Here is a 16,024-nt window from a genome sequence, read left to right as displayed (position 1 = left end):
GAGCTGCAAGACGAAGTACTCTCAACGGCTCGATAACTCAAAAATGATCACGATATTTATTCGCAAATCACGTAAATAGACGCGCGAGGATTTTTGTTTTATTTTTTGTTTTGCGTCGTTGCGCGAAAAATCAAGATTTTGATCCTGTAATAAATGAATACGCGACTTGTCGACTCGATACACGAATAGAGATTACGAGAAGGTGGCTTCCGCCTAGGAATCCGCTTCGCGGAGACTTCCTCTCTTCTCCGGCACCGTCGGAGAGACGTTGGAGATAGAATCTGTACAAGTCCACGTGTATATATACCTATATAATAGTCGCACACGCGGAGCGTAGCACACGCCGCGCTAGTTCTCCACCGCGTATGTATCAATACACGTGTATGTGTAATCTTGCACACAGACGAGGGTGTGGCTGCTCCGCGCAACGGTATCATCGTAGGTGCGCGCTGGTCCTCAGGACGAAAATATATATCTTCTTGTTCGCGTCTCGACGATCGTAACCTTTTCTCGCACGTCATACGTGAGTGACTTCGGATAGCGGACGGCAAATATATGTCAACTTCTCTCGATTTTCAAGAGAACAAGAAATTTAACATTTAAACTTCTCTTATATTGTTTTTTTGTTTTTTAAGCGCAGAACACGTTTACAATTTCCGTAATGTGATTGCGGCTGTGCGTGGTGGTTTATCTATGAGTAAAAGTCACACAGAGTTCGATTTTAAGATCCCCGAGTCTACTTTCGCGTACCTTCTCGTTTTAACCTGCTTTAAGCGCCGCTGATCGCGTTCATGTGCGTGCGAACAGAAACAGATATACAGCCGCAACCGGTACCTGCCGCTTCGCCAATGCAAACGCCGGGGGTTCGTAATGCTCGAATATCGAGTAGCACGCGGATATACTTGCGCAAACAGTCGGAGGAAGTCGCAATTGCGAGATCGGCCGGGGAACGAATATGCGCGCTTGCGAGCTATTGAAAATATGTGTGCTGTATACTTTAACGGTTTCGCGTGCTAATAAATAACACGCACTATCAATAGAAGAGAAGGTGGTAATATGACTCCCCATTTACATTTTGTACAATAACTTTATTAATATTCAATATTGTAACTGGAAACCAAACGGTTAAGTTACTTTTCAATGTGTTGTTCAACAAGACTCTAAACATGAAGTTACGAAATATTTACTGCTCAAAATGTTATTTAGGAACAAAAAATATTTGACACCGTTACATAATGACTAGACAAAAAATAAGAATGGTAGTACGTGGCTTTTTCACCTTTAATATAAAATAAGTCAAACAAATTAATTTTGTTAAGGTACGTTGCGCTACAAACTCTAATTAATAAAAGTCAATTGTTAAAAGACATAGAAAAGAAATAGAAAGTCTCGATCGTACTATCTCATACTGATTTTTCATTCTTATTATTTCTTCACCGTATTACAGAAAAATTTATTTTCAAAAATCCTATACGTATTTGTCTTTTAAGTAACACGTGTCTAAATTTCACAAGCTAAATATTTTGTATTCAGTTTTATTGTATCCGGGAATCATATTAGCAACGTGCCGTGTTACCGTTCAATCTCGCGTTATTCTAATAACGCCAAATTAAATATTCAATAACGGAAAAAAAAACAATCAAGTGCGATAGTATAAAGCTCGAGAAACGAGGAAGTGTGTAAAATTAAATGGCCGAAGTTTATTTTGAAAATGTTTGCAAATTACTTCTCCGAAGTAAATATGCACTTGTAACGTTACCTATTATCTATTGGCACGTTAACGAGACTGCGTAACACACTTAAACTACTTTATTCAACGAGTGATCACTAGAATTTACCATCTAATAGCCGAGATATCAAGGAAGACCGTATTCTACAGGGTCCGTATTACCACCTTCTTCTCTGCTGAATAATAATCTTCTGTTAGCGCGTCTCTCTTCCTCTCGTATTCCGTAACAGGCAGGAAAACCGGGAAGTGTTATTTCATACGATGTATATATATAAAAAAAATATATATTATAAACAATTCCTCGACAGAGAGGTAAAATACGAAAATGTTTCCGGACGTTGCCCTGTGCATCGGACAGCCGCGCGCGCACAATTATTTGTTCTTGTTTCAATATCACCGTTAATTATTACGAGCTCCCTGCACGCATCCAAGTACATCATTTACGTCGAGAGATGCGTGCCGTGCATGTCTACTCTACGTTCCTTATTTCTGCGAATCTTCGTTCTTATTATTATTAATATGCTAAAGAAGATCAATGTCGACTGGTGTCTGGTCGATGACGGAAGTCGAACAGCTTCGTCTCGAGCAGCGCCATTATTAATTACCAATCTCACGCATTACTCTCGAGTTATTTCATAAGGATGAACGCTTTATTACATCGATTCGAGGCGTCAGAAGAACCTAGAACGTCACGCAAATACAATTTCGGTGCAGTAATTGCTCAATTAGTTGTCAGTTTTTGTAATCAATGTCAAACAATGTGTTAATCAATGGAAATGAAGAAGAAATGTTTTAATTTGTATTACGTTTTATTTTTTTTTTTTTTATCACGACAGTTTCTTCAATTCTTTATTATTATTTTGCGACTGAAGGAGACTCTTGTAAGAGATCGAAACATTTTGCTTTTATTGCGTACTTATATTTTTAATTTTATCAAAATATATTTAACATTTAGTTTTGCTCAAAAATCTGACCTTTGTTATATTTCATTATACTTATTTGTTGTGATCAAAGTTAATTACGTCGCGCCATCATTAATTAAAGTGTGTAGAACGCTCGCGAAAACATTGTTTGAAGAAAAATTGGAAAAAAATGTCACGTTTGTTAAAAGCTCGATTTCGTCCACTTTGTAACATCTTCATGGAGGTCTCCTCTGGAGGCGGATTATCCGAGTCGTTCATAGCCGGTTCAGAGCCGGCTAGCCGGAGTAGTCTGTGGGGCGCCAGAGCATGACGCCATTAACGTAACGAGGCCACACGTTGCACCCTTGCGAGCACTGAACTATATCAGCCCCGAGTGCCCATGTCGCACCAATGGATTCCTAGACCTAGACCTCCATCGAGAGAGCCGGCGATATCTAGCAATTATACCCGGTATACCAAAGGTATACGTATGTACGGTACGTGCGTTATGTATGCAGGTACGCTTCGCCGGTTTCGAGTGCATCGACGCTGATCGAAATCGGCCGTCGTGGCTGCCAATAAAGCGATGAAAGAGTCGTTGCGTCTGTTTACAAGCGGGAGCGCACGTGCGTGCACCACGTGAGCTCGCGCGTTTTTCCACCTGAATTGATTGCGAACTAGTTTTCGATCATCCAACCATTCAATCGCGCATATCGCTCGCGAAGGTATTCATAGCCGTCACGGTTTATCCACACTGTGGATCGTTATGTTCGGATTGTCGCCTTTCCCGCCAAGAAACCGACGGGAGAAACACACACGCGGACGCGTGTGTGTCGATCGATCTGTTTGCGTGCTAGTACCATTGCGTCACACAAATTAATACGAACTGAATATGACATATTCCTTCTGGCGATCTTTGATGCGAGCAAGCGATGGAGATAAATCACAGCGATACATTGCGACGTGTATATACTCCCTATAACCGATCGCATCGGCATCAACCGGAAGCGGGAACAAGCGACGAGCGGGGTCAGGCGTGGGTCGTGGCTCTACATGCTCGCAACAAATCAGCGGAGGAATCAAAAGTACGTGGCTTGTCTCGTAGTCGAATTACGGTAAATTAGCAAGAGTAAAGAGCCAGCGAGAGAGCCGGCAAGAGCCAGCAGGTACCTACGTCGAAGAGAAAAGAGGAGTCGTACACACAGGACGGACGGATGAGCAGGGGCAAACATAAATTAAGATGGGGGACTGATTATGAGGCGAGGGCAGGCTATCATTACCCGAGCCATCGTGACCGGTCGACCCTGCAGCAGCCGCGGCTGCTAAACACACCGCTCTCGCTCTCTCTTTCTTTCTCTTTCTCTCTCTCTCTCTCTCTCTCCCTCTCTCTCTCTCTCTCTCTCCCCCCTCTCTCTCTCTCTCTCTATTTATCTACGCCGGTACTCGATGTTCGCGATCCGCCTGCCTCGTGCCCTGATAATGCCGGGGTGGGAAACTGCAAATTATTAATCTCCGTTCCTTGCATTACATAGTTCAGCGAATATGAAACGAGTATTGTCAGAGAGATGCGAAACCGCTGTTCCGCGATCGTCCAAGCGCCGTCGTTAGATACTTTTCTTTCCAGACTAGTCTGGACGTAGCGGTATGAGGAGGGCACATCCACGTACAATTACAACTGTATGCACAATTATCTCGGCCGGTCGAGATTCATGAGATCCTAATTAAGGCAATTTTTTGGTTTATATAGTTTTGTGATAAGATATTCATTGTCCATTCGAGAAAAAAGAGAAATGTTTTTTATAAGACTCCTATGATATTCAATGAAAGAAAAAAAAAGAAAAAGAAATCAAGCGCTCGGGTTCTTAGCGCACAAAAATTAGTTTATTTAAACTTTTTTATCAAAAAAAAAAAAAAAAGAAAAGCACGGAAAATAGAGGAAATAAAAACTAAATATTATTTTTGTTATCGTTGAGCGACGCAAGTTGGGTGGCTAACACATTTGCGGGACGAGGTCGCGACGAGGACGATCGGAAAGAACACGGTCGAGTTTCTGCGCTAAGCTAATGCAATGCGCCGCACTGTGTACTACACAAGCGTGCACAAATAACGCAACGGAGAAAGTCCAACCACCACGCTTTTCCTTAGCCGGGAGCCAATCACGACCACCGTGTGTCCACCTTAGCTGCGTATGTCCCGCGCGAGAGGCGAGATGAGATGACGCGATAAGGAAAACTACACATACGCGCACACACGCATACCCGCGCAACATTTAGTTTTTTTTCTCTCTTTTGCTCAAAATCGCGATGTTTATGGCACGCCGTAAACTGTGTCACACTCCTCGTAATTTCCGGTGAAATCCAATCACTTCGCACTACCCGATTACGTTGATCAGATGTCGTTGTATCGGACGGATGCAACCGGTTTGAAGACCAAAAATGAAGAACGTGACATTTTTTTTCTTGCAACTACAGAACATTCTTACTTGGTTGGAAAATATTATGTTCGTTTACAAAGTCATAGTTGCGCGCACCTTTCAATGCACAAATTGTTTCAGTCGGTCAAGTTTTGCAGCCGATTGCAAACAATTATAGATCGTATCTCGGCTTCTTTGCCGTTCTCTTCTCTCTCTCTCTCTCTCTCTCTCTCTCTCTCTCTTTCTCTCTGTCTCTCTGTCTCTCTCTCTGTCTTTCCGTCGCTATGAGTCTTCAATGTTTTTCTGCATTTCCTTTTCTTTTCTCTTTCACCACTTCCGATGCAGTTGGTACGGAGAAACGGATTCGCGATTCGAGTCGAAGAAACATTACGTGTGCCGTTGGCGGTGCCAACAAAAAGCAATTTCTGCTTTTTCTCCATTTGTAATCCTTCCGCCTACGATCGGACTGAAATACCGTACGATCGTTTCGTATTAATATCCGGGCGCTTTATTTGTGGATAAACCCGTATTCGTTTCCAGATCAACATATTATCTCTCGCATTTACAGTCTATATCTGCTTACACTCGACGTTGATACGTTTTTCTGTCAAGAGTCATGCAAATGGTAGCAGGAAAACATAAAACGCGCGTCAAAAATTTCCCGCGAGTACGAGACCTGTCGCATAAATAATGTCGCAATGTAAATCGCGAACGGAATCGCGCGGTTGCGATACACGCATACATTGCTTACATTGTCAGTTATTAAGAACCCGCTAATGTTTTTGCTGAATTGATGATTCGATCCCGCGCCCAATCGACGAACGAGAAATGTTTGCACAATCCTGCTTTGATATAACGGTCATATTTGAAACGGCTCGTTCCGTTTAAACGACCAATCTACCGAGGTTGCGCGGCATCACATAAAATATTTACTGGCCATTAGCAATAAGCTACTAAGTATAATTGAGGATGTAACGCGCATATAAATATTGCTACCTGTTTTCCGAACGAGCCCTTTATTCTCGTTAATCTTCCACCGAGAGAAGCACAGTCTCAGTTTCTTTGAAGAATGCTAACAATAATGATAATAATAAAAGTATATTGCGCCATTTAAGAAAAACTGAGTTAGCCTTGAAATCTCGTTCACTTCTAATGTCTCGGTCGGATTCGAATCTTCTGCGGTTGTAAATGTTTTTGTAGAAGAATCGCTGTGACGAAATTGCCTCGTTTAGAGTTTCGCGAGAAAGACCCAACGCGATTCTCGTCGATCGACGTCGTCGAAACGACGCTGCTCGAAACGCGGTTGCCGCGAGTTTCCCCTTTGCTGTGTGTAGTTTATCGTCGAAATCGATCGCGCCGAGCGCCCGATATATTGCCGCGTTGATATATCGCTCGTTTCGCGCGCGGCACAAAAACCCTCACGTCCACTCCCCGGGCCTTGACGTTAAGAATTATCATAATCGCGCCGCGCGCCCGACGGATATAATGCGGATGATCTCCCCGCCGAGGGGCGCCGACAGAAAGTCGGATCGCAGCAACCGAGTTCCGTGTTCGTGTACCTTCGAGCTCTGCAAACACCGATCGCGCGGCCGCAACGGTGTTTTAAGAATATCTTCCCCGTCTGCGCAAATTGCGCCGATTGCTCTCATACGTGGAAATAGTTACCGAATGACCGAGTGCGCTACACAGAATTCGCGCGCGCTCCCGTATTTCGCGGCTGCGCGAAATATGCAATGCGTATGAATCACGCGCGCGTATACCAATTATCTCTGTCGACGACGAGAAAGTTCGCATATAGGTTATGTATATTTGCGTTTTTAATGGAAACATTCGTCAACGCGATTTGAAAAAAAGGGAACGTTGCGAAAATATTTTGCTCGCGAGAAAAGTACATTCAAAGTTTTTTTTTTAGAGAAATACGCATGTGGAGAAGAGGATTGGGAAGAGGTGATCAACGACGTTAGGCGCGCTGTAAAATTTGCGAACATTGCGCGCGCGCGGTAATGATTTATATTTGAAGATTCTCAACACACATTAGAGATCCACATGTTACGTATAATATACATATACATATCATTGAATCTAACACACATTAAAGCTAGAGTCGCGCGGCTTCGCGGTACTACGTGTACATTAAAACGATACCGGTAGAGTCGTTCGCCAGAAGGGCTTTACGGTAAGGGCCTTACGGTCCACGCCTCGAATGCTTTCGCTGCAAAAACAATGAGAAGCAAGAGAAGAGAAGGAGAAAAAGCGAGATAGAGAGAGAGAGAGAGAGAGAGAGAGGGAAAGAAATAGAGACAGGCGACTTTATTTGCATAACCGCAACTTGCAAAAGTCTATGATAAGTTGGTCCGATAAGGACGACCGCTTGTAATCTCAAGCTTCCGCGCTCGCGGGACGCCGTATATATATCAGAACACTACGAGAGCTTGCGGCTATTTCTGAGTAGTATTACATTGCATCGTTCCGATTAGCGCCGGTACGGCGCATGCAATAGTGCCGCAAATTTATTTGCCTTTCGATCTCGAGCCAATTATATTAATTGTGTGCGTTAACATTATTGTGTGATAATTGGAGTTGTGCGCGACTCTCGCGGAAGAGATCGCAGAAACTAAGCGATTAATTGATTTATTTTCATCTTCGCTCTTTTGTCGTTGTCGAGAAAAAGTTTGATTCGATCGTAAATTGTTTTGTTGTTTTAATATTATCTTTATTTGGATAATTGCATATATTTCAAAAATCGACAAATATAAACGCGATATGCGCGTGGCGCAACGGTGTTTACAAAGGTTTCGGTTTCACTCAGATTCATTCGCAAAGAGTTGCGGGATTATACGATATATCCGCGTGTCGCGAACAATAGCGGCAGTGTCTTAGCCGGCGGGAGATATAAGCGGACTTGGGGTTTAGGTGGCAAGTAGTAGTCTTACACGGGCGCAAGTGAGAATGCGTTCGCTTAGCGAACGTATCCGCGTACGAAGCCGCGTTACATACCGCCTTGTATACCGGGTGAAACGCGCACGTGTCGCGCGTTAACGTTGAGATATTAAAATTCTGTAAATTGATCACGTTTGAGTCGGAAACGCGTTTGAGATGCACGACCGCGAATTCTCGACGAGTGTGTGTTTCTTTTGCTCTCTGGAGACGAGACAGAGGTTAAAAATCGAGAACGAAGACGGACACCTGGTAGAGCCCGAGAGTAGAAGCAAAAACATGCACGAGGGCGCGTGCTCACACGTGTGCAGGTGACAATCTCGTTTGTGATTTTGTGTTAAACAGCTCTCGGTTGCGATCTCGCAACGTGTTCTTTGTCGGTCTTTCGTACGCTTTTTGTGCGAGAAATTTCAATTTTCGTCAGATAAAAACAAAAAGCTCTTCGCGAGAATTTCGCGATTGATTTTGTCGGTATATAATTACAACATGTACATGTAAGAGAAAACATGATTGCGCGCATTGATTAATTGTTGCAGTACGAGAACGGGCGGGAATCCGCCGTTTCCGGTCTTCAGCGCGAGTGACAATCTATTTCCTTCTTCGTGCGTTCGCACGATAAACTATTCGTGATAGAATTACCCGGCATTTCATGCGGCTTACGAGCGTTCCCTTCGCGAGGCCTCGCCATCTGCGTTGTACACGCATACCGGAGGCCTCGTTCACTCGGCTTAGTAACGCCGTCGTCCCTTTTCATATCCGCGTTAACCTCCGCGCCGTTCGGTTAATTGATCCGGAATACCACTCAAGCCTCTTAGAGATTTTTCTCTCTCCTGTTCTACCCAGCCCCCTCCTCGCCGATCGGGCGGTCGTCATCCTATCTGGAGGCAGCTCCCAGTCGGTTCGTCCTTTGACTCGACGAGCGGAATCTCAATACGTTCTATACGCGCTTCTCTCTCCTCGCGGGTTATTCCCATAGTTATCGCTGCTAGCAAGCGAGTACGCGCAACGATTTATTGGCGTTTTCATCTCGAGAGTTAAAAAAAAAAAAAAAAAAAAAAAAAAAACAAAAACGATCGCCTCGCAGGTACTTGGCAACTTTTGCGAAAAGCGCGCTCGGGAGCAACAGAGAATGTTGATCAATGAAGATGCAATTTTTGCGAAAATGTTTACGCGTCTGTTCGACGCTCGTGGGGAAACTCTTCTGCGATTCTTGAAAAGATATCTCTTAAATAATAGTAAAGATATCTCTCAAACTAACTAAAGGAAAAACATCAGTTAAGTGACTATTTCCGTGAACTTGGTCTATACAACCGTGATGCACGATACGAACATTAAATAGGCGGTGCCGCGATTTAAGGATGAGTTTGCGGAAAATCGAAGGTAGCAAGGACGGCGGGGACGATCGCAGGGTAGCGAGCAAAGGCGGTTATTTCTTAATCCTTAAAGGTAGGCCTTTAACATTACGTATGATTAACCGAGCGCTCGCAATCAGCGAACGGATCGATCCTCTTCGCGGGTCGTGCAGGATCAATGTGGAACTCGTGCTGGCGGAGCGGATATACCTGTACTTGCGTAGTCCCGAGCATATCCCCGACCATAAGAGAGAGAGAGAGAGAGAGAGAGAGAGATCGTCAGACGGCTGAGATCTGCTCTAGCGCAACTCCCCTTGCTCTCTATGACTAGTCTATAAATCTAGTAAATCTTAAACCGATAGCTGTTTTATCGACCAACAAACAGGTTGCTAATGCGCCACACTCCAATCACAGGTTCGCGTGACGCTCCGGGTAATGGAACTCCCTAGCCGATCATTTTTCCCTTCCCTTCTCTTTCTTCCCTCGTTTTTATCTCGCTTTTATTTTGGTTTCCCTTCGCCGTCTTCGCGCTCTTGCCATATGTAAACTATCTCAAGGATTGACTCGCAATTCACTATCTGTTGTAATATAAAAATATGTGATATAGAAATATGTCCATACGATAATTCCATCTATTTATTTAATATTTGCAGTTTTCTTTTTTGTAGCGAGCAAATTTTTCGAAGTTCTCGGTGCTCGCACGCGCGGAAACAACTATCTGCAATACGTGCGTACCGAGTTGGGTTGTTGCACAAAAAAAAAAAACAGCGGCACGTGACACGTGCCGCATCGCGTATATCGCGCGTGCAAAAAGTGTAATACAACGTAATTCTCGTGTATCTGAGTAATCGCGGTGCAAGCAGGCACGCGGCGAAACGCATCCAGTCATATTTCGATACGTTGTACCGGAAGAGCGTAAGAAAACCTTAAATCAATTTTATACAGCAGCTCGCGCAATTTAAAAATGCCTCTGTGGATGATTATCACGTGTATCGGAAGATACATTTTTGCAGAGTTAAGAAAGAATTGTATTAGGACGATCATGTGTAATCTTACTATTTTAAATATTTAACACGCGCCAATATGTATTTATCGTTAATATTTTATTACAAGATGAAGCGCAAAAGTACATGTGTTTTATATATATATATATGTATATATATATTTTAACTATCATATTATTAATATACAAAGTGGTAGTGAAGTATTCTAAAAGATTTAAAAAAATGATTTCTCGCACTAATTAAACATAAAAACTTCATATATTCAAAACCGCTTAGTGTCGAAGATACAAAGTTTCAAAAAAAGAAAACACTTTTGTTTTTTCAAAAATTTCGAAAACTCGAATTATTTTGATGAAACTTCGTGTATATTTAAAGGACATAAAGGTCTTTTGGGTTCCATACGTTATGTTTTTATTCAGTCAGAACTCAAGGATAAGCAGATGTTTTTTTTTTACGAAAAAACTAAGTTATTTTATAGACATGTGGTTGTATAAAGTTTTTGTCTTGAATTAGTGTGAGAAGTCACTCTTAAAATCTTTAAAAATATTTAACTATCACTCTATATATATTAACATATTATAGATGTAATATAATAACACGTTTCACACACACATACAATTAAACTCAATCTTAAAAAGTTTAAGTTTATTTCTTATCACATTACGTGAAGTAGCCTTAAGCCCAAGAGAGCTCGTGAGATTCCAACACGTTCACGTACATAATTTATTTAAGAGAACTACAGGCGTTGTAGTATGTTTCCTGTTTATCGTAAAACGCGCTATTAATTGTCACGATAAATAGCGCGGCGTCATACCCGATTCCGTAAGAGGATTAATAACTAGATAATAATTATATGGCTGCTCCGTCGCGCCACTAAAAACCGATCGTTGACCGCGCGCGTTTTATATTTCTTTTGAAGCACGTTCGAGGCGCGCGATCGATATTTACGACTTTTATAGTAAATACGCGCGCGATAAGCGCAAAACTGATTTAAACGAAGCGAGAAGCAACGGTTGGCGAAGCTTTTCGTTTGCGTCACAGTGTAATAGCTGCGCCATTATTTCAATTATACGGGATTTATGTTTGTCACAGTCACGTGTAGTATCTAATTTTTTGTTTTTTTATTAAGAAAATATCTGAAATAACGCAAAAAAGTTGATGACGCAGCACGCGCGAGAAATTTATAACGGCCACATTTGTTTTCACACATAATACGCAAATGCTTATCATGTTGCGAAACCCACAAACAATTAGAACCTCCGAGTGTGGTAAATTTTTAAAATACACTTTTCAGATTACATGAGAGAAGTACGTCACACTCTGCTTCGTAAACAAGTTATTAAAGAGAGTTTCAGAAAAGAATCGTTCATCTCTCGTCGTGCTTGCGTTTCCGTCTTCTCTGTCACCTGGCTTGGCGACCGTTAACGAACTAGAGCGCGTCGTATTGTCGCAAATTGTTCGAAAATGCATCTTCTTGCGAAGTAGAAAGCATGGCAGAAGCGAAAATCTGGCGACGATAGCGGTGCCGACCGAAACCCGCTCGAAACTTGGTTGGTTCGGAGGGGGGGAACGTAGTATGAGGAATCAACTTCCGGTCTGACGTAATGACGAGCAAGAGAATTGAGAGACTTTCGAAAGCCAAGACCTCCAATTCGCCATATTTGTCGCCGATCGCGTAGGCTACGAAACCGCAAAGACGGCTGAAGAAACGTCGTGAAAGTACGTCGCGATTTAGTTTCGTCGATCTATTCATAATGAAGTCGCTCTTCCGGGTTAAAGTCAATTTTCAGGTGCGAATAAGATCGCTGACTAGTTACAGTTTTTACGTCTCACGGTATAACTCTCGTGAGTTTTATGCTATTCATCTTGTTCTTCTGTAATGGAATCGAAAGTCGCGACCGACTGCCAATATAGAGAAATTGATAAGAAATTCTGAGAGAACTTTCTGCGGTGACGCAAAAAAAAAAAAAAGAAAAAAAAAGAAAAAAAGAAAACAACACAACTCTTTTTACTACATGTCGTTTTAATTTGTCGTTTTAAATAAGAAGAGAGAATTCGCGCGCGTTTCTTTATCAGCTGGACGGGTGAAGGAATCTTCGGGATTTTATTGTAGGAACAGTTGACCGGACGTGGATAATGGCTGGCATGATCACAGCTGAGTACACCGACCCGTTCTCCGTATTGGTACGCGGGTGTGCAATAAGCGAAATTGCGGTTTTAGGATGATAGACTGTCGCGCCGCGTTGCAAATTATTTTCGGTGAAAAGCGCGGTAGTCTTTTTTGTTCTCCGAATTGTGCAAGAAAAGGAACGCGGGAGAGGCGGGAAGGGAGGGAGAGAGGGAGGGATAGAAGGAGAGTGACGCTTTTTCTCTTTATACCCGGGCTTATTTTATGAAAGTTTCATCTTGTCGTCGGGGAGAACGCAAAGAATTAAAGGGAAAGTATATTCCGCACAGATATAATTGATTCTAATAATCAGAGCGTTGCGATGAAAATTTTACGGAAAGAGAGAGCAATCCTGATTCACGGTACGCACTCCGCGGGAAGGGAGGGGGAGGAGGGGGGGCGACACTGCGCACAAACGAAGTTTTAAATATAAGAGTGACAACGGCCGGAATACTTTGCATAATAGAAGAAGATCGATGTTAGCGATGGTTAACAATGGTCGGATGCATGCAGCGTGCGTATTTCGCTATGGCTCGTTGATTCCACGCGTGCTATGCGCATTCACGGCTCCTTATTAACAGCCGCCAACGATCATTGCGCTATTACGCGTTGTTATCACTAACAGCTATCGCAATGTTCTATTTTACTCCGACCGAATTACATCTCTTAGATCAGTAAATTGCGAGAGATATAACACGTAATATGATTAATATCGATAATTTTTCGAGTTTGAGACAGTAACAACGTCTCAAAGAGAATCGGATAAAATTATGTAATCGGTAACTTTATTATTTTATAGATGTGCGTAATGTGTTCGCGACAGATATGAGTAACGGTGCGCCGTATCGTTCTCTTGCTGAAACGTGGGTAGAACGTAAATTCGTTTACATTCTCGTATATAAACCTCACATACCTTGAAAGAGAAAAGGCCACGGTCGTAAAAGACGGGCAGCAGCAGCAGCAGCAACTGCAAGAATACCGACATCCGCGCGGCTGGACGTAAAAAAATCGTCGTGGAAATAAAAACCCAGCATAATTATGTTTACGAGCCGCGGCTGCGACAATATAAGTGCAGGAAGGAGGGCGGCGGAGGAGGCGAAGGATGGCCGGACGAGAGAGGAACTGGTCGGGAAAGAGGAGGAAGAAGCGGAGGAAGGACGAGGAAGGACAACGCGGCACTGACGTCGCGGCTGTAAAAATTGGAATGGCTGCCATGACCGAGTATATGTGAAAACTTCATAATCGCCGAATGACGCGTAGTTTTCTCGGTAATTCCGCAACTGAACCGCTCGAGGAACATAGCGATTGTGCGGCGGAAGATATAACGGCATTGCGAAACAACATTGCGAGTGTATCTACGTGAGAGATCCGTAACAAGAATTTTTCTATACAGAGAAATCTATTGTTTAATTGATTTGCGCGCGCAAAATATCGTATCGTCGAGATATCCGACTAATGTGATCTGACGACGAGCGTGGCGATTTGTGAAAAACTATCGAGGTAAAAAAAAGCGAATAACGGTTTCTATCGCCAACACCGTCAGATCTTTCTGAATAAACGCGCGACAATAATCTTACGAATTAATTGTAAAAAGTGAGAATGATTGTGCGAACGTATACGTGTCGACGAGCGTATTGAATCGACATTGTCTATAGTTTTGCAGCGACAAGAAGATAGGACAGACCGCGATTTTCTCATTATTGCACAGCTAATTGCTAATCGATTCTAGTGCTGTTGTTACCAATCGCAATGTGGTACGACCTTCGGCGAGAACGTTTGCGGGCAAAATAACGAGTCCCAATCATTTTAACGCGATAAAAAAAAAAAAAAAAAAAAGAACGACACTCGCTAGGTGTATATGACTTCCGCAAATGCTCGCTTTGATTGTTCGCTCGAGACTGGAAGTCTTTTTGATCTTTATCTCAGAAAGAAATTTCTTGAACGAGAAATTGGTACCGACATTTTTTTTAGATCGCTATATCGAGCGGATACCTCGCGATAAATAAAATATACATCTAATAAAGTAACAAGAGATCCTCTGCTATGTTCTTCGAATTTGCAAGATGTGTTATTTTGATCGCACACACGAATTACACAGATCGTAGATATCTTAAGCACTCACCGATTGCTATTTTCACGTAACGTTATTATTCTTCGAGAAGATAGGGGCGCCGTGAAATTCGCTCTGGCGTAAGAACTGAGATGTCGATCGCGTCTAACTCCTCATTTGCCAATACGTCGTGTCGCGTTGACGTCTCACTTGATCGATTTGCACAATTCAAAACTCCCCGGCTCGCAACGTGACTGTATCTACGCTTTTAGCGCATACATATCATCAACGTTCCTCGCGACAAATGTGATATTATCGGATGATACGTGTCCGAGATTGCGAGCAAATATTAAACGCGTATTCGCGTCGTCACTCTCGCGATAGCGCGCGCGCGCGCGCGCTCTCCGATCTTTCCTATCGATTTATCTTTTCCCGAACGCCGTGTTTATCTTCGTCGTAGGTGTATCACGAGCCCAATGATTGCATCGCAAGTGCTTATCGAACGGTTTACCATGCCGGACGATGCAACACTCCGGCTTCCTATACTTTAATTCCAATTTATAGAACACATCATGCGAGAGAATCAGAAACAAGCGGAGGGAGGAAACGGAACTGAAGAGAGAACGGATCAAAACGATTGTTTAATCCGGCAAATTATTGGATCGAACGAGAAGGATCTCGTCGTGTCGCAAAATTTAAATTGCACAAAGTTAGCGTACATATATCTCTTGATGTTGTGTATTCTTACATACGCTATCTCATGGTTTTGTTTTCGCTTTGCTCTTTTCAGATTCAAAAGAGCTGATTATAATTGGCGACAAGTGCGCCGACCTATCTTGTAATTATACGTAGCTATCTAATCGGATAAACTGTTGATATTAATAACGCATGAAATGTAGGTACTTTAAGAGATAACCATATTGCGGTAAACATAGCGCATTTAATGATCGTTATGATCGCGAATCTGGATATTTAGATATTTGTTTTTTTTTTTTTTTTTTTTTTTAATATAAGAGAGAGATATATAAATTTTATTTTGCTCTTCTCTTACGTCATGTAATATTTAAATAGTTAAATAATTTCGCGAAGAGAACGCGCGCGTTATCATTCGAATTAATTTTAAACGAGACATCTGATGTGTGTGATAATATATTAATAAGATAACGCGATATTATATTAATGAATGTATATTAATAAGAGATAAACATATAGTTTTGTAGATTATACGGCGTGCGCTTGTAAGAGATATCAATATTTTGTTGAACGTTGGTTTGCAGAGAAATACGAGCGAGTAAACGCGCGATTTAGCATTGCGTCGGAACGAATACCGGTGTCGTAACAGGTGGAAAGGAAGAGAGAGAATGAGAGAGAGAGAGAAAATCCGCGGGGTGCCGGGCCTAGTTGAACGTGTATACCTAGTCGAGTGTACCGTGTATCTAAGTCCTAGTTCAAGGGATTCAAATTGCTCTT

The 16,024-nt window shown here is 42.5% G+C and overlaps 2 protein-coding genes across 2 annotated transcripts in view; one reads left to right on the top strand and one right to left on the bottom strand.

Moving 5' to 3' along the window:
* Window positions 1-14,845, bottom strand: part of LOC109859559 (dopamine N-acetyltransferase-like) — a 101,921-nt gene extending 87,076 nt beyond the window's left edge. Inside the window, exon 1 of the mRNA XM_020437917.1 lies at window positions 14,627-14,845. The gene's annotated coding sequence lies outside the window, so the exon portion shown is untranslated. The remainder of the gene's footprint in view (window positions 1-14,626) is intronic.
* LOC109859555 overlaps window positions 1-16,024 on the top strand; it is a 116,358-nt gene that overhangs the window by 33,597 nt on the left and 66,737 nt on the right. The window lies entirely within an intron of this gene.

This window comes from Pseudomyrmex gracilis, unplaced genomic scaffold (assembly GCF_002006095.1).
Source record: "Pseudomyrmex gracilis isolate BER0280 unplaced genomic scaffold, ASM200609v1 scaffold_268, whole genome shotgun sequence".
Classification (NCBI taxonomy): domain Eukaryota; kingdom Metazoa; phylum Arthropoda; class Insecta; order Hymenoptera; family Formicidae; genus Pseudomyrmex; species Pseudomyrmex gracilis.
This window is presented reverse-complemented; position numbering and strand designations above follow the sequence as displayed.